Here is a 19,093-nt window from a genome sequence, read left to right on the forward strand (position 1 = left end):
TACAATATCTCTCTGAAGCATTTTGTTTCAGAAAATATAGAGCTATCCAGCTCTGGATTTCTATCAGACTGGACACACTGTTGCAAATGCATAACAGCAGCATAACAGAAGAAATCCGTCCTGTGCTGCCAACACATTATAAACATGAGTATTGTATAAATCATACCCATAAAGAACTCAATAGTGGATCCCAGTCTGGCCAAACAGATCTATATTGACAAGCAGTGCTAGTGGAAATCTGCTTTAACAAAGTACCTAAAAGCCTCATCAATATCAAATGAAACATACAAATCCAAGAATATAAGTAATGAAAAGAACCTAATACTGGCCTGCTTCAAGAGATTGTTCAGACCTCCAGCAGGACCAGCTTGATACACTGAAGGCTGACCTACAGCTTATTGTACAGGTTATGCTGATAAATGGGATGAGAGCAAAGCTGCAGACAATGTCCCAGAGTGATACGCAGAGACTCCTGTTTAATTGCTTCAACAAGCTGCTCCATGAAGCGCTAAGGAAAGGATGCTGTGGAGATAATTTTTAAGTCAAGTCAGTGCTTTGTGAAAGGTGTCAGTTTGACAGCCCTGGAAACCAAAAGTGAAATCCTGGCCCAACTGAAGTTTGTGGCAAAATTCACATTGACTTTAATTAGGGCCAAGATTTCAGCCTCAGAGTTCTGCCTTCACAGAACAGATACAATATGAGCAATGGAAATACACCTCTACCTCGATATAATGCTGTCCTCAGGAGCCAAAAAATCTTACTGCGTTATAGATGAAATCGTGTTATATTGAACTTGCTCTGATCCTCCGGAGCATTGCTTTACCATGTTATATCCAAATTCATGTTATATCAGGTGGCGTTATATCAAGGTAGCAGTGTACATGCTTCAGTGCACTATCCCCCATCAAGATGCCTCAGCGCTGCACAGAAGGGACTATTTTAGGGAAGAGAAGGTCATTCAGTTTCCATGACCTTGACCTCTCTGCTGTAATTGCTAATTAGTGCTAATTGTAGTAGAACTTTTTATTATAAGGATGCAAGTTCACCAGAAACTGGAATGAGACCACCGGTTCTTTTCACAGAGACCACTAAACACCTCCAGTTAATAATGCCTTTTGGTTGCTACTGCAGTAGGCTGGTGTTGAACTGATAACTTAGGCCTTGTCTACACTACAAGACTATTTCGAATCTACTTAAGTCGAATTTGTGGATTCGACCTTATGAAGTCGAATTTGTGTATCCACAGTAAATACACTAATTCGAATTTCTGAGTCCACAGTAACGGGGCTGGCGTCGACTTTGGAAGCGGTGCACTGTGGGAAGCTATCCCACAGTTCCCGCAGTCCCCGCTGCCCATTGGAATGCTGGGCAGAGCTCCCAATGCCTCCTGGGGGAAAAATGTGTCGAGGGTGCTTTTGGGTAACTGTTGTCATTGAACCGTCAATCACGCCCTCCCTCCCTGAAAGCTCCGGCGGGAAATCTGTTCGCGCCCTTCTCTTGTCGGTTACAGCGCGTACGCCACAGCACTGCGAGCATGGAGCCCGCTGCGATCATCGCTGCACTTATGGCCGTTGTCAACTCCTCGCACCTTATCGTCCACCTCTTCCACAGTCAGCTGCTGAGAAATCGTGCGAGGAGGCTCCGGCAGCGCGGTGAGGACAGGAATTCACAGAGTGGCGCAGACCTCTCACAAAGCAGGTTACGCCGCGCCGTGGAGATCATGGTGGCAATGGGTCAAGTTCATGGTGTGGAATAGCGATTCTGGGCCCGGGAAACAAGCACGGACTGGTGGGACCGCATAGTGCTGCAGGTCTGGGATGAATCACAGTGGCTGCGAAACTTCAGGATGCGTAAGGGCACTTTCCTTGAACTCTGTGACTTGCTGTCCCCTGCCCTGAAGCGCCAGGACACCCGGATGCGAGCAGCCCTGAGTGTGCAGAAGCGAGTGGCCATAGCCCTCTGGAAACTTGCAACGCCAGACAGCTACCGGTCAGTAGCGAACCACTTTGGCGTGGGCAAATCTACCGTGGGGGTTGCTGTGATTGAAGTAGCCCACGCAATCATTGAGCAACTTCTCTCAAAGGTAGTGACTCTCGGAAATGTCCAGGACATCATAGATGGCTTCGCCGCGATGGGATTCCCAAACTGCGGTAGGGCTATAGATGGGACTCACATCCCTATCCTGGCACCAGCCCACCAGGCCAGCAAGTACATTAACCGAAAGGGCTACTTTTCAATGGTGCTGCAAGCACTGGTAGACCATAGGGGACGTTTTACCAACAACTTCGTTGGGTGGGCGGGCAAGGTTCATGACGCGCGTGTATTCAGGAACTCTGGTCTGTTTAAACGCCTACAGGCAGGAACTTTCTTCCCGGACCACAAAATAACGGTTGGGGATGTGCAGATGCCTACAGTGATCCTCGGGGACCCAGCCTACCCGCTAATGCCCTGGCTCATGAAGCCCTATACAGGCGCCTTGGACAGAGAGAAGGAACTCTTCAACTACCGGCTGAGCAAGTGCAGAATGGTGGTGGAGTGTGCTTTCGGACGTCTCAAGGGGAGATGGCGGAGCTTACTGACTCGCTCGGACATCAGCAAAAAGAATATCCCCGTAGTTATTGCTGCTTGCTGTGTGCTACACAATCTCTGTAAGAGCAAGGGCGAGACCTTTTTGTCCGGATGGGAGGTTGAGGCAAATCGCCTGGCTGCAGTTTACGCTCAGCCAGACACCCGTGCCGAGAGAATATCCCAGCGGGAAGCGCTGTGTATCCGGGAGGCTTTGAAAGCAAGTTTCCTCGGAGAGCAGGGTAACCTATGACTCTCCACTTGCTTTCAAGAGAAACTGACCCTGGGCCTGTGTCTGTATGTGTCGATTTCGATCTGCGGTTACATACCCCGTTCTCCAAGTTTCCCCCACTTCCAAAGCACGTTTTAAAGCAAATTAATTGTAACACTCATTATTAATAAATCTTTGTTTTACTTTGCATTTCTGTTCAGGTGTTGAAACATGGACGCATACTGTGCTGGGCACGGTGTGCACTGATGTACAGACCGCTTGTTCCATAGAGGAATGACATCCTCCTGCTCCTACATAGGTCTCTGGGGTGGGGGACGGTTGCAAGTGGTTGTGCATGAAGGGGAGGGATTGCAGGAAGGGGTGGGTTTGCAGAAAGGGGCGAGTGGTGCCTTCTTTGGATAGGGGTTTGGATGACGGCAGTGGGCTGCGGGTTTGGGCGTAGGAAGGGGTGAGGGGTGTGGGGGAAGGGTGAGTATCTGTCCGTGGATGAGGGCTCTTGTTGGGGCTCAGGGCAGCGGAGAGGCTCGTTGTTACGGTGGAAGTGCATGGTAAGGGCAGCGTGCCTTAACATTAAGGGGGTGGCAGGCGCTAGGACCCTGGACAAGCATACACATCACAGAATGACCCGGGGCAGCATACACCACACAGAGTGACCCTGGTGCCTACTGACTGCAGTGTGTGTGTGCCCTGCAGTTGATCATGGCCCCAAGTCTGTACCCTGGTAATGTAGGCTATACCGTGCAATTATAAATCCCCTCCCCCCCATACACAAAAAAATCCTCTGACACGAAAGACGTGACCGAAACAGTGAATAACAGCAAACAGCTTTTAATAATCTAATACACACTGGGGGGATGAAACTTGGATTTGGGACTGGGTGAGCCTGTAAGGGAAGCACTTCTACAAATTTATAGCGTGAGAGGTGTGTGGTACATTAGCGCTATGCAGTGGTGCAGTGACAGTTCTCACGGCCCCTACCGCCCCGCCGTCTTGTACTTTTGGGGGGGGGGGGGCAGGACTTCTTGGCGGGGGAGGGCGGTTGCAGATACACTGCAGGGGGGCTCTGTCCTCCTGCCTGCGGTCCTGCATAACATCAACAAGGCGCCGGAGCGTGTCCGTTTGCTCCCTCATTAGCCCAAGCAGCGTTTGAGTCGCCTGCTGGTCTTCCTGCCGCCACCTGTCCTCCCGTTCGATGTGTGTGCGATGCTGTTGACATAGGGTCTCCCTCCACTGTCTCTGCTCTGCCGCCTCGGCTCTGGAGCAAGCCATCAGTTCCGCGAACATCTCGTCCCTAGTCTTTTTCTTTCGCCGCCTAATCTGCGCCAGCCTCTGCGAGGGGGATGCCGGGGCAGTCCGGGAAAGAGCCGAAGCTGTGTGATGGGAAAAGTAACTGATTTCCTTGAACAGATACATGTTTGCGAACAGTGAACACAGTCTAGTCAGTTTCTCTGAACAAGACCATACAGGGCAACAAGTCTCACGAGATCTCAGGACAAGTTCGAGATTTCGGAATACGCTCTCATTGGCTGCGGCATTGCACAGGAGAGCGGACAAGTGGGGAGAGACAGCTGAATCCGTCTAGCAGACAGTCCTGGTAAGCCTTACAGTACATTCTGCTTATCAGTTAATGGATAGCTGTGCCCTCCCGCTAAAGGCAATCTGGAAATCATATACTCTGACCCTTTTCCAGCCACTCCCGCCAGTGCACGGGAAAGATCAATGTATGCTTTTCCTATGTGGCCTACAACACGTGGCTGTTAAGCGAGGGTCATTGTTATGCAAAGTAAAAGTCAACCATTCACAACAGTAACAATACACTAATTGCCCTAATTAGATGCAGCATTTCATGAACGAGATCACCCTGATGCGGGTCCCTCGGAGTCACAAAGAGCGGATGCTAAGGGAAGCCCTGCAGAGACCAGGACCATATGCGGCCATGCTTGTGGAGGCGATGATTCCCATCTACATAAGGATGTCCTGGTGCGGAAGAATGTGCTTCCATGGAGCACCCAACAAGGCACCTCTCCCCAGGAACCTCCTGCGGAGGCTTTTCGAGGACCTAAATGAGACCTTTCTTGAATTGTCCCTGGAGGATTATTGTTCAATCCCTATATGTGTGGACCTACTTTTCATATAGTTTTTCATTGAAAATTTTATATATAGTATTTCTATTTTTTTATACCTGTTTTATAAAAAATAAATGTTTACATGTTTATAGCACTTACCGCCTGATCCTTCCCCTGATTCAGAGTCCGGGTTAACGGCCGGGGAGGGTTGGTAGGGGATCTCTGTGAGGGTGATGAAGAGATCCTGGCTGTCAGGGAAAGCGGTATTGTGTTCGCTGTCGCCTGCGCCGTCCTCCACAGACCGTTCCTCATCTTCCACATCGGCGAACATCGAGGAGGAACTGTCCAGGTTCACTATGCCATCCACTGAGTCCACGGTCACTGGTGGGGCAGTGGTGGCAGACCCACCTAGAATGGCATGCAGTGCCTCGTAGAAGCGGCATGTCTGCGGCAGGGCTCCGGAGTGTCCGTTTGCCACTCTGACTTTTTGGTAGCCTTGTCTCAGGTCCTTGATTTTCACGCGGCACTGCATTGCATCCTGGCTGTATCCTTTCTCTATCATTGCTTTGGAGACCTTCTCGAAGGTCTTTGCATTCCGCTTGCTGGAGCGCAGCTCCGACAGCACAGACTCCTCGCCCCACACACCAATCAGATCCAGGACTTCCCGGTCTGTCCATCCTGGGGACCTCTTTCTATTCTTGGATTGGCTGGACTCCTCTGCTGGAGAGCTCTGCATCGTTGCAGGTGCTGCGGAGCTCGCCCCGATGTCCAGCCAGGACGTCAGATTCAAAGTGCCCAGACAGGAAAATGAATTCAATTTTCCCGGGTCATTTCCTGTGTGGCTGGTCAGAAAATCCAAGCTCCGACTGCTGTCCAGAGCGTCAACAGAGTGGTGCACTGTGGGATAGCTCCCGGAGCTACTAAGTTCGATTTGCATCCACACCTAGCCTAATTCGAGCTAGCCATGTCGAATTTAGCGTTACTCCACCTGTCGGGGTGGAGTACCAAATTCGAACTAAAGAGCCCTCTAGTTCGAATTAAATGGCTTCCTGGTGTGGACGGTTGAGCGGTTAGTTCGAATTAACGCTGCTAAATTCGAATTAAAGTCCTAGTGTAGACCAGGCCTTAAAGCTGAAAGTATCCAATAAGAAAACTTCTGAGCTGACTCTAAGAAGGTGTCATACCCAGGCTTTTACATCTCTAAGGAGTGAAAAACTAAATCCAGATTTGAAGCTTGGGTCTGTATTCTGCTTTGCCACATGGCAACTGAGCCACAGACTAGCCCAGAGTACTCTAATGATAAAAAACATTTATATCTAAAATATGTGAACTGATTTTTAATGTAAAATTCACCTGACAGCATCATTTGTAATAGTTTGCTAAAATTTACTGTTGTTTAGGAAGAGCTACTACAATACTGTGGCATATTTTACTGATCCATGAAACTAATGTATTCCACACATTCACTTTATTCTCATTTGCAAATACGAGGGGGGAAAAGACCATGCTTTAAAGCTTCTGAGACAGAGTTAAATTCTGCAGAATTTGCCAAGATATTCTGCAGATTTTTGCTGGTGTTGCACTTTAACAGTAGAAGCAAAAAGATTTTTAAACAGTTTAGTGGAAAATCAATTATAAATTATGTGAGGTACCTCTACAGTTTTCCACAGAAATGGGATCTTATCCATTCATTTTCTGTAAAACAAAATGGCACCGTTCCCTGAAAGTTTTTTCATTTTTTTCCTCAATTTTTCACTGGACTTCTTGTTTCATTTGGGTTTGGGACACCCTTTTATGAGATACTTTTATTTGTTTTTCATGTGATGAAGTATTTTCCCCAATTTATTTCAGTGGTAATGCTGTAAGTAATGTTCATTCAATCGTTTAACTCTGGTCTTTTTGAGACTGGGTTAACCTCTACAGTGAACATCACATGGAGATTCTTCATGTCTTGACAGCACAACTTATTTGAATATTCATTCACAAAGGAAAACAAATCAGAATCCATTCAGTTTCTTTATTACAGTGAATGCCAGAATGCCTGCAATGGAAGCCAGTGCCTTCAAAACAGGCAGATGATAACTTATTTTTATTTTGAATGTACCACTAAAATAGGACCAAAGAGAGAGGAAAAAGAGCACTAACACAAATTATTCTAATGCTCCTTCTCTGCCAGAAAAGAATGCATCAAACCAAGTAATCTGTGCACGAAGTAGATATAAATATTCACCTTTTAATTAATGTTGACTTACTTTTAAGTGAAGCTGCAATTTTACATTCAAGGCTCGTACAGAGGGGACTAATGATCCACAGATAGAATACTCTGGTTCCTCCAGTCTATACTTACTTGTGCTTATCTTTATGGAGCCAATCCTGGAATCATTACTCAGGCAAAATTCCATTTGACTTCAATGAGACTTTTGCCTCACAAAGGACTGTAATACCCAGTCACATAGCAGGAAGGACAGAGAGAGACAGACAGATTAGACCTACTTATATAGACACAGGGGACACAGTCAGTCTTAGTCAGTCCATCAGCCTCTCCATCACTCCTGCCAGAAAAACTAAATAATCACCCACCAAAACTCATGAGCCCAAGAAACTTCCAGAAGACCTTATGGAAGAATGCTACCCAATCACAGGATCAAGTTTCCAAAGAACTAGTGGAGCAAAATAATCAGTTATTGTCTGCTAAAATATATTTATTTAGATTTTGGTCTTATACAAATTTCATACATACAAAAAGGTGACCACACAAAGCTCTAAGTACCATTAATATACAACAACATAGGACAACTAAAAAAACAAAAAACAAAGCAGAAGTATTATTTCTTCACACCCTACCAGACATAAGTTGGAGCCCAATTCAGCAAAGGGCTTACATAAATATTTAACTTTAAGGACACACTTATGTGCTTTGCTCATGTGACCAACACAGCTTAAAAGCACCCACAGACAAATTCCCTCCATCCCCCACCAATGCCCACTCAAATAGACGGGCAATACAGAAGGTCAACAAATTGACACATTGGCTCCTAAAGGCTACCTAACAAACTATAGCTCAAGGTACACTTGCATCCTGTGCCACAGGCATGAAAGAATCAACAAAGAACCTCCTCTTTCACAGTAGCAGATGCATAATTTTCCCTCAAGGAACTCTTTGTGATAGTGAACCATCTGCCTTCACTCATTCTCAGATGCAAGCACCAACTGATGCAAGGACTTCTTAATATACTTTGCAGAAAAGATTGACCAGATCCAAGGGGAGTTTTCCAGATCCTAAGAAAATAAGACTTCATACAAGGCAATGGACCCAACAGTCTCTTCACAGAATGTGGCCTCGTCATACAACTGGAAGTCCTTGAAGCATGGAAGGCAGGATGAGAGCCTCCACACCCAACTCTTACCCATGTATTCACAATACCAAACAACTCGGGTTGATAAGCGTATATGACTCTGAGGATTCATTCACTGAACTTGTTCCCTGCCAATACAAGATCCTAGTCAAGATTCTGGTCTTAAGCTTCAAAGCTGTCAGCGGCTTGGACACTGGCACTCTCCGAGTCTGCCTCTCTCCAACAATCCTCCAAGACTCTTGTCTTCATCCAGGGCTATGAAGTTGATTGTACCCAGGGAGAAGCTTCCATAGGCTGGGAGCTGGGAAATCCCAGAAGCAGACACAAAAGCTGGGGAACACCTGTCTTCCAGAAAACAGGTTAACAATGGATCTTACCATCTTCAGAATAAAAGCGAAAACAAAGCTTTTGATGTAGCCTTCTCACAATAACCCACAAAATTGCCTAGGAAAACATTTCCCTCATGATAAGAAATAACCCCAACATTAAAGCCCTTCAACAGAAACTTTCTTATACAGCCTAATCACTCATTACAGGGGAGGAGGCTATGTATGTGTTAAGAGTACAATACTTATGACTGATTGTTGCTTATTGTAATTTTATTGGCACCCAGAAAGCACGGGTGATGAATATGGTAGAAATAGCTAGAACAAATAGATTATGCAGACTGGGTCAATGGTAAAGTAACTCCCGAAATTAGGAAGAAGCCGCAAACAGATTTGCCCTTATCTTGTTCTGGAAAAAACAACAATAGCCCTTCCATTATGTGGAGGAAGGATTGAAGCAGAACTGTGCTTTAATTGTAGTAATTGAGGTCGGGGGAGGAGGAAGAGAGTGTTGGCATTGCATACCTTTTATTTCAAATCCAGAACTCAAATAATAGATTATTAGGGTTGGAAGGGACCTCAAGAGACCATCTAGTTCAACCTGCTGCTCAAAGCAGGACCAATCCCCAAATGGCCCCCTTGAGGATTGAACTCACAACGCTAGGTTTAGCAGGCCAATGCTCAAACCACTGAGCTATCCCTCCCCCCAATGCAAATACAAAAGCAAAACAAAGCAACCTACTTTTTGCCTGGCTCCATCCAATTGATCCATCCTCTCCCCCTCAAATCAGTCCAGATTCCCTTGGAATTTGGCCTATGTTCAGCCAAATAGTCCTGAAACTCAGCTTAATCTAAATGTTATATGGATTTTATTACAAAAATGTTTTAACAATTATAATTCCAAATTTTAAATTTGTTCATCTCAAAGCACTAGTAGGTTCTCTAAGATTCTGTTGTGTTCATGAGTTTATGTTAATTTTCAGTCCAGTATTAAAAAGTAATACCTACATTTACAAAATAAGGTTATAAACAGGTCCCAGTTGAAGCATTTCTGCAGTACACAGTACTCTGCACATGTAGCTATAGCTATAGGAGGAGTTATAGCATAACCACTCTGTGGCCCCGATTCATCAAGGCACTCTAGTATAAGCTTGACTTTAAGCACAGGAGCAATCCCTTTGGCTTCCACTGACTTCAGTAGGACTACTCAATCATGCATTAAAGTTAAGCATGTTCTTAAGTATTTTGCTGAAATGTGGATTCAAAGCTCAAATACTTCATTATATTATTTCATAAAAATCTTTGAAATTATAATAATATATAGTACTATTAATAGCCAATACTCACATTTACTCTTTCCCAGTTCCCATTTATGTCCAATGCACAAGCATTTTTAAAACCTGGAAAATACGTTCATTACGCTTGCTAGAAAAATGCTCTGGTTCTATGCTAGGCAACAGCCTATGTGGTTTCCTTTGGTATCTTTATTTAATCATTGCAATTGGCAGATCACTAGTTCCCTTCCATCCAAACTGGATCATTAATTTGTGAAAGGTCAACTGCAAAGTAAAATTTTTAATTGACTCAAGCACAGTTCAGTTATCACATCTCATAACATTTGTGAGGAGTATTCAGCACAGAAATAAGTTCTAATTAAACTTTGTTATATTTTTTCCTGTATTAAGTCCTCTTCCTATTTCCGGTTAACTAAGAATATCTCAGAATGTTTCACTCAATATGCCAAACACCATGCATTGCATGGATACTGGTAATGTCACATTCAAGATAATCTTCAATGAAACAGTAAGTTACAAAAAAAATGCTATGGGAGAAAAATAGAATTTTAATAATTTTAGACAAGGGGGAGTTTCCCTGCAATATACTCATCAACTTTAATCTGCAGAGTTTACAATGTTTCAGAGATTGCAGGGAACATACAGAGCCAAATCTGTGTGAGTTAAGTCTTTATTTCTGACATGTCCAAACCCAGACATGTCTATACCCAGAACATGCTAGTCTTTAGTGGGAAATCAAGGCTTACCACAAACAAATTGTAGAAATTTTGAAACAACATCCTCAGATGAGTTAGAGAACATTCCTCGGTGTAATATCTAGCTACCATTTGCTGTAAATCTTCAAACTATCTTGGCCCAATTTTGGAATACACTGAAGACCATGAAAGTTTTGTACAAAGGCTGGAAGAGCTGGCCCTGCAATTTTTATTTTCAAAACTTATAAACAAGTTGGATTTTTAAAAGATTAATGAACAACAAGGCATGGTATTTGCCTAGTGTAGCATTAGGTTAACAAGGCTTAAATTAATTGATGTGTGAAAAAGACATTTTTTTCCATTTGTATCCCACTGATAGTTGTTGATTGATTGTCCAAAGCTTACAAAAAAAAAGTATTTTCCCTCTACATTCAAAAGGACAGGATTCCAGGACACCTCTGTGTTAGATCAGACACTTGGCACAATGCAAGTAACCTTAAGTGATACTCTATAAACTTTGTTTTTATAAGTACTTTCCTCACTTAGGTGGAATTGAACAGTACATAATATCAATTCTCCAAAATACCCCATCTTTCCAAGAACAAATCAAGTAGAGATAAAATTAAGGATTGGCTTCTAGTGTTTACTTATACAACAGGACCAAATTCTACTCTCAAGCTGGTGCAACCACTTTCTCTTCGGTGGGGTTTTATTGGTGAAATTGGGAGAAGAATTTGGCCCACATTATGTTCTATAACCACTATGTGTGGGAGGAATCATAAAATGAATATTTTAATAACTTTAAAAATCATGAAAGTCACAAAGCAAACATTATTTGCATTTAATCAGTTTTTAAACAGCATTGTGAAACTTTTTCACTCATCTGCCAGGCATCTATTCCCAAATACCAAGACCCGCTGTCCTAACAAATCCTAATAAAATGTGAAATAAGCCCTCTCCATAAAATATTTAATAAATCTATAAAAGTAGAATAGCACATAATGAGCAACCCTATAAAATCTATGGACAGGCTTTAGTCATTAGATTTCATTAGTTCCTGGCTTAACCAACCCAAACAGATAATAAAGCCATTATTCTAACAGTATAGTCTGTAGCATGTGATTTTAAAAAAAATCAAGTTTCAAAGATAGGCAGGAGAAAAATCAGGTCAGGATGATACACCAATGGAATTTTGTTGGCATTTTTATTATATTGAAAAAAAATTAATCAACCCCTGTCACTTTGGCAAAGGTACACTGATATGAACATATTTCAGCCCTAACTGAAACCTCCTAAATGTCACTGTTTGATTAAAGAAGTAGAACTGCTTGGTATTGTGGTTATTAGGAGCAGTGCACTATTAAAACTATTAACAGTTGTAAGGAAGACAATTCATACAGCGATAAGGATCATGTGTCACATGATAGGACTTTTCTTTAAAGAATACTCTGGGAATATTTGCTTTTCAGGTCAAATTATATTTGCTTTAGTCAAAGCAAAGGAAGCAAAAGGATAAATGTTCCATTATCCTCAGTGATGCTACATGTGTAAGTCAGGCAAGAGTTGGCCCTGTAAATCTAAATGATGTAATTCCCAAAGAAAGCCAAACTATAGAAAATATACATCCAAAAAAAAAAAAAGTGAAGACTGTTCTCCATTTCAGAACTCTACGCTGGGAAGTGTGGACCTTAGTGTGCCTCTCCACACAAACTTATTTGTTTTAATACAGTACGATCTGTGAGTTTCATATAAATACTTGTGTAACTTACAAGAAAGGGCTGAGGGGGAAAAATGAAATTCTTATGACTTGAAACTTAATAGATTGCAGTTGGTTGCTCCAAATTGTTTGTGGTTAAAAGCATTTATAAGTTTTAAAAGCACAGTATTATTAGACTATGAATAAGTCAGGATTTTTGGGTTTGGGGTTTTTGTTTTGTTTTTTTTCCTGCAGTGTAACTTTTACCAGGAATTGTCACCTTGAGCAAAAATTGTACATAAACCCAAATACCAGATGCTGCATTTTTAAGTCCCTTTTGAGCAATTAGCTTTAAGTCAAAGTGTCTTGAAGGTTAAAGGCCTGGTTTTCAGAGATGCTGAGCACCCACAATTCCATTCAAGGTCAGTGGGGTCTGTGGATACTCAGCAGCTTTGAAAAATTAAGCATTAAAGTAACACTGTGGACATGTAGGAGCAAACCCCGAAAGCTTTTTGCACAAAGATCACCCACTGATTCAAATGGTATTTCCACATGTGAAGAGTTTACAGGATTGGGCAATTGCTTTCTGCCACTTTTCTGCACCCAACTCCTAATAGGAAGCTGGAACCTGGTTCAGCCTCCTGGTTGAGCCTTTAACAGAGTCTGTCTGTCAAACAGGCATAGCTATTTCAAAATAAGGGTCCCCCTCCCCCAGGGTTTATTTTCAGATAGCATAACAAACTCTTTCAAGTCCAAGTCTTCAGCTCTTGGCTGTTTAGTTAGAGCCCACAGCCCAAAAAGAATGAAAAACAAAAAGGAACTTATATTCTTGAAAGACCCCTATTAGTAGTGAAGAGCTGATCTCCTGAGAGGAGCATCAGCAACCACCGCTACTATGCTTTCTGCCTTATATAAAACACTGTCCATTTGGTGCAGCCTTTGAGCATCTCAGCACATTCCTCCAGATTCAAGTGCCCGCCACCCCCATCACTTCCTTTTACTAGCAACCAGTGGCAGGGAGAAACCAAGTGACACAGATCCTTTTAGCACAAGGTAAAGCACTGTCAAGGCTGTTCTAGCTTTCACCAATATCAGTGTTTTGCCAGAGACTATTTTGCCAGCCAGGATTGCCAGAGCCCAGCATGCTGTCTGGCCACACCCCTATATGGGGAAAGAGGGGGAGGAAAGAAGGTGGGGCAGGTGACACCCAGCCAGCTATGTCAGTTTTATACCACTTGAAGATTCCCCTATACAACCTCCCCAAGTTTTCCATCCCCTTTGCACTGTCTGGGCAGCACAAAGAGGACATAGAAAGGCCCAGACCAAGGACCTTAGCATATGTAAAAGAAACAAGTATGGGATAAAATATGAGAGATAAAGGTTAACCTTTTGTCTGCCAAATGCCCAGTATTTTCATTCACAACTAAAAACTTTAAGGGAAACAAGGCAATGTTAAAATTGCCTCCTCACAGATGATCTGCAAAGTAAAAGCAAGAAAAAGTGTGTGTCCCTTTTACTTCTTTATAAAGAAGTCCTGGGTGGTTTCTTAGAGCTCTCTCTCCAGCCTTTCTTAATTGAAGAAGAGGGAGTGAAGAATTGATTAAAAAAAGAGGTATTTTCTTCCAACTGTTTGTTAGACGTTTGAGTTTAAAAGGCATTCACAAAAACTTTACTTTAACATTTAGCCGACTGAATGGCCAACAAGTGGAGTGTGGTATTGACGTAAGAGAATCATTCTAATTAACATGCCACATAGAACTTTTATGGGAGAACAGCAGCAATGCAAACCAAATCAGTGCAGAATGGTTGCTGTCTGTTTAAAATATTTGGACTACAGGCTCACATTGTGAGCCTGCTTCCAGTTTCCAGTGGTATTAGGGCTTAAGCCAGTGTAAATCCAGTTGTCACAAAAGAACAAGTTATGGTATATATTAAACCACAAAAAAATACTTTCAAATAACATTAAGGGTATGACTTAAGCCCACAAAAGCTAGGAAATTCAAAGCTAGGACTGAAACTCTGTCCTTAACTCACCCCATTGGGTGGAGGTATTGTAGCATATACGAGCAGGGCTGTGTGAAACATGGTGGTTTTGGTTTATAAGGATTTGTGCAAAACTTGGGCCTTGTCTACACTAGAAAAGATTTGCTGATATAGCAATAGTGGAGCATCTATTGGAGAAACAGGTTATACTTGTAAAAAAGTTCTCTTGCAGTACAGCTTATATCAGTCCCCTGAATGAAATAAGTTACATCAGCAAGATTTGTGCTGGTAGAGCTGCGTCTACAGTAGGGCTTTTGCCAGCATAGCTATGTTAGTTAAGGATGTGATGTTTTTTCAACTACTGCCCAACACAGCTATTCTGGCAAAACTTTTAAGTGTAGCCCTTGCTCTGTTCTCAATCCTACTCCCACTGAAGTCAATGGAAAAACCCATTGGGTTGGGTTGGGCCCCTTATCTTTGTTTTTGATTCACAAGGGTTTGCATCCCTAGGTTTAGATTTTGCTATCATATACACTAATGACTTTAACTGAGTTATTCTAGAATTAGATTAGTGTAACAGAGTAGAATCTGACCCAATAAAGGGAATGAACCCCAGAGCTCAGTTGGAACCACAATTTCCCTTGGTTTAGATGCAAAATCATTAATTGGCTCAAGCTCTCTCAAAACTGAGTCTATGATTCACTTAAAAGCATTCTGAACCTTTCAGAAAAACTGGCCTGGATTTTGAGGTGCCAATGAAACCGAAAACCAGTTGATTTTTGAATCCAGGTTTCTTATCAAAAGTGTTGCATAGCTTTCCATAAGACAGAGTTGAAAGTCACCCATAGCTCTGTGACTCCTTACAACAACTAAGTATGAGGAGCTGGATTAAAGATGGAGCAATAGCTGTCCACTTCTTGGGTTGAATTCAGAATTGTATTTTCAAGGAAAAGCACAGAGATTTAGCAATATGACACTATTTGATGTTAATGGGATTCACATGTTTAAATCCTGCTGCACTGCTTTGAAAGTGTTATTTGAAAGTACATTTGTAGGGCTTAATTCTTCTGCTTCTAAGGGAAACAGAGGACTTGTAAACACATATTCCCCTTTAAAAACAAATTTACCTGACAGATTAAAAATGCACTTTATTATAATCCTATCTATATCATCAGTGATTAAGGTGAGGAGTAGGAGGTAGCTTAAATCTACCACAGCCCTCTCACCCTTAGTTAGAAGTACTGCACCGAATCTCAGCCTTAGGGCTGGTCTACACTAAAGCTGTAAGTCGACCTAAGTTATGCTACTTCAATTACATAAGTTACATAACTGAAGTCGACATAACTTAGATTGACTTACAGCGGCGTCTACACTGCGCTATGTGGACGGGAGGTGCTCTCCCGCTGACTTACCTTATGCTTCTCAGGGAGGTGGAGTACAGAAGCTGACAGGAAAGTGCTCTCCCATCGACTTAGAGTGTCTTCACCAGACCCACGACATCACTGCATCGATTGCAGCAGTGCCGATTTAGCAGTAAGTGTAGACATGCCCTTAATATGAAGTCCAGTCTTATTTGGACTGTAGAGCTGGGTCTAGTTTGCAAGGCTGCCAAAGCCTTCTTTTTCTCATTTTCAGTTTGCATAAAGGATTGTATCAAGTTAAAAAAAAACCCTAAATTGAAACAGCCATGTTTTACTGTTTTCAGTCCAAAACATAAATTGACCCAGATTTGCTTTTCACAGCTCTGAAACATGGATAAGCCATGGCAGTTGCAATGTAATATGGGACTGTTATATGGCTGGGAAAATTTGGCAGAAATCCCATGCTAAGTGAATCACCTGCATTTATGTCTACCTAACTAAGCCAGAATGTTTTGAATCTGGTCAGAAAACACCACATTGTGTGACAATTGTCATCACATTGTGTTGTCTCTTCAGAAGACTGCTAACTCAAGGATGCAAACACATTCCCAGGATACTAGCAGGAACCAGACGTGCCAAACCCATGAAAAAATGCAGAAATTGGGCTTTTTTTTACTTAATTGGCTTGTGAGTTGGTTGTTGGTTTGTTTTTGGCTTGTAGTTTGTTGCTTATTTGGCTTGTAGCTTGTTGCCTTTCTTTTTTTCTTTTTTTTGGATTGGATCCCGGTAAGCAGAGGCAGGGGGCAAGCAGGGGCAAGGGGGGGGGGAGAGAGTCTGGGGTGCACAGCGGGCCCACCACAGTCCCAGATTGCATGCCAGGGGGATCTAGTCACAGCGTGTTGAGGTTCTTAGGGACTGGCTTGTTTTGAAATGGGATTGGCTTGATTTATGGCTTATTGTGAAAGTCGGGGTGCTTATTTACCACGTGAAAGTTGGAAACTGTGGCAGGAACATGGGTTCATTTTCATGTTCATCAAACTCTATTGTTAATACCCAGACTTGAATGAATGAACTGCATTTTCCCCTCCCTCCTATTCTATGTACTAAACACATTAGAAGAAAAAAATGTAGTTAAGCACCCATTGGCTTCAATGGGGCTACTTACCTGTGAAGGCAAGTAGGAGTTGGCCACTGGTAATCAATTTTCAAATATTAAAAGCTCAGCCATTTTAACTAGAGTGAAGAAAAATATTCACAAGTGAGTTCTGAAACTCAGCTGATTTAAGATTTCCTTACAATCTCTAAATACAATTGATGTTCCTTGAAATGATTGCAAATATTTTGAGAAAGCCATGACCCAATCCTGAGAAAAGTGAGTCCAAATGATTTTTGTCTTCAATGAAACAAAAATTCACATTTTTGTATCACTTCAAAATAAGATTGAGGGTGGGGAGAAGGAATGTGGTTTGGGATGAGTTTCACTTTATGTTTCTTGGAATACTCAAAACTTACAGCAAAATGAACAGGGCAAGTTAACAGAACCACATGAATCAAAGCTAAAAGAAAGGTTTGAATGGAATGCTATTACAGATATTATGAATATCTGTCTAGCTAGGTACTTATATGGTCCCTATCACAACAGTATTTGAACAATGTATTTAGTAAGATATTTTAGGCTTCATTCTCAGTAGTGAGACCGTTACTGGAATACTGTATTCAGTTGTATCCACACTTTTAAAAGGATGGCAAAAGATTGGAAAGGGTTCAGAGAAGGGCTGCAAGAATGAGCCAAGGTCGGGAAAAAGTGAGAGATTAGAGAGCCTAAATATATGTAGTTTATCCAAGAGAAGGTAAGGAGGTGACTTCATCACCTACATGGGGAGAAGAGTTTTGATAGTAGATGGCTTAATAACCTAGCAGCCAAAGGCATGAAAGGATTCAATGGCTAGAAGTTGAAACTACACAAATTCAGACTGAAAATAAGGTGAGGGTAATTACTAACAGCGGTGATGGATTCTCTTGAAGTCTTTTAATCAAGAGGCAATATCTTCCAAAAGATATGGGCTCTGACTAGGGCTCCTAGGTGCTATGGTAATAATAATTATTATAATAATACTGTTCTAGCTCACCCAGAAGCTAAGAGCTTGATGTAAAAAGTTACTACTTTAAAATCAAGGTGTGAGAACCGTAGTCACAGTGAGTAGTATCTTACTCTTTATTTCAATGAGGCTTCTTGTGGTGTAAAGTACTATCTAAAGTGAGTAAAAGTATCAATCTGGCAACAAGAGCCTCATGCTGTCCCTGCTGAAGTCAGTGGCAAAGCTCCCATTAACATAAATGGTGGAAAATCAGGGCTCAAGCATAGACTTGGGCCAACAATAAGCACTTCTGAAAATCTGAACCTAACGCTGTTCCCACCGAAGTCAAAAGTTTTAGCATGTGCTTAAGTGATTTATAGCATAGGGATGGACAGCTGAATTGGGGTTTACGTGGTCTTATATATCCACTTCCATATAAAAAATCATTTTGTTATGTTTACAGCATCTACTAATGGGGCCAAAGCTTAAGTTTGTTAGTTTAAGGCCCTGATCCTGCAAACAAGGATGTGCGTAGCTTTTTTTATGTAAGTAGTTGCATAAGCCAACTAACTCCTAATATAAAACATATAAAACATATGCACACTACTGTATCCTGCTAGATATCTAAATTTGTCAACAAACAGAAAAACAATTTCATGACCATTATTAAAAATGTTGACGTTGTTTCTGATTTACAGCATGTGAAATGGGAAAAAAAAATAATGCTCTGTTTTACCTGCATTCTGCCATATATTTCATGTTATAGCAGTCTCAAATGATGACCTAGCACATGTTGTTCATTTTAAGAACATTTTCACTGCAGATTTGACAAAACGCAAAGAAGGTACCTGTTATATCCTTGGGGGCAGCCGGTCTAGGAAGAAATAACTTGAGGCCAGACAGCAGACAGCTAACAAAACCAACATTTTATTTACAGACTCAGAGAGCTCACTCAGCCGGCTGAAGCTGGCTGAGCTAACCCATAATAATCTAACTCAGTTGCCATAGCAACAAAACCATGACAACCAAATACACAACATATTCCTCCCCCCCTAATAAGAACATCCCCTAAATAAAACACACACTAGACTAGAGAAGGAGGGTAGACTACCTCCATTCCCGGCTAAACCCTGGGGATTATTTTGCCCCATAATCGTGGGTTCGCCCTAGCTAAAGATCCAGCCGATGAGGAGGCCTTCTGTCTCTAGGTGGATTACGGCGAACTTCTGGTGTTATTGCACCCGAAAGCACTAGGGGCTCAGGGTCCGCAGCACAAACGGGTGAGGAGGTGGTATCAGCTCGTGCTGGGCAAAGGGGTATCTCAGCCACCGGCAGTAATGGAGGAGAACAGTCAGGAACAGGTGACTCGTGATTCGGTGCCTCACCAGAAGAGGTGAAGTCAGACCCCTCAACTGCAGATGGGTCCTGAGGACTGGCATG

General features: G+C 42.4%; 1 long non-coding RNA gene across 1 annotated transcript in view; it reads right to left on the bottom strand.

The window, feature by feature from the left end:
- The window catches only part of LOC123349840, a 41,038-nt gene extending 33,875 nt beyond the window's left edge, over positions 1-7,163 (bottom strand). Inside the window, exon 1 of the long non-coding RNA XR_006573662.1 lies at positions 7,116-7,163. This is a non-coding gene — a long non-coding RNA (uncharacterized LOC123349840). The remainder of the gene's footprint in view (positions 1-7,115) is intronic.
- Between the last annotated feature and the right edge of the window lie 11,930 nt (positions 7,164-19,093).

This window comes from Mauremys mutica, chromosome 1 (assembly GCF_020497125.1).
Source record: "Mauremys mutica isolate MM-2020 ecotype Southern chromosome 1, ASM2049712v1, whole genome shotgun sequence".
NCBI classification, from domain to species: domain Eukaryota; kingdom Metazoa; phylum Chordata; order Testudines; family Geoemydidae; genus Mauremys; species Mauremys mutica.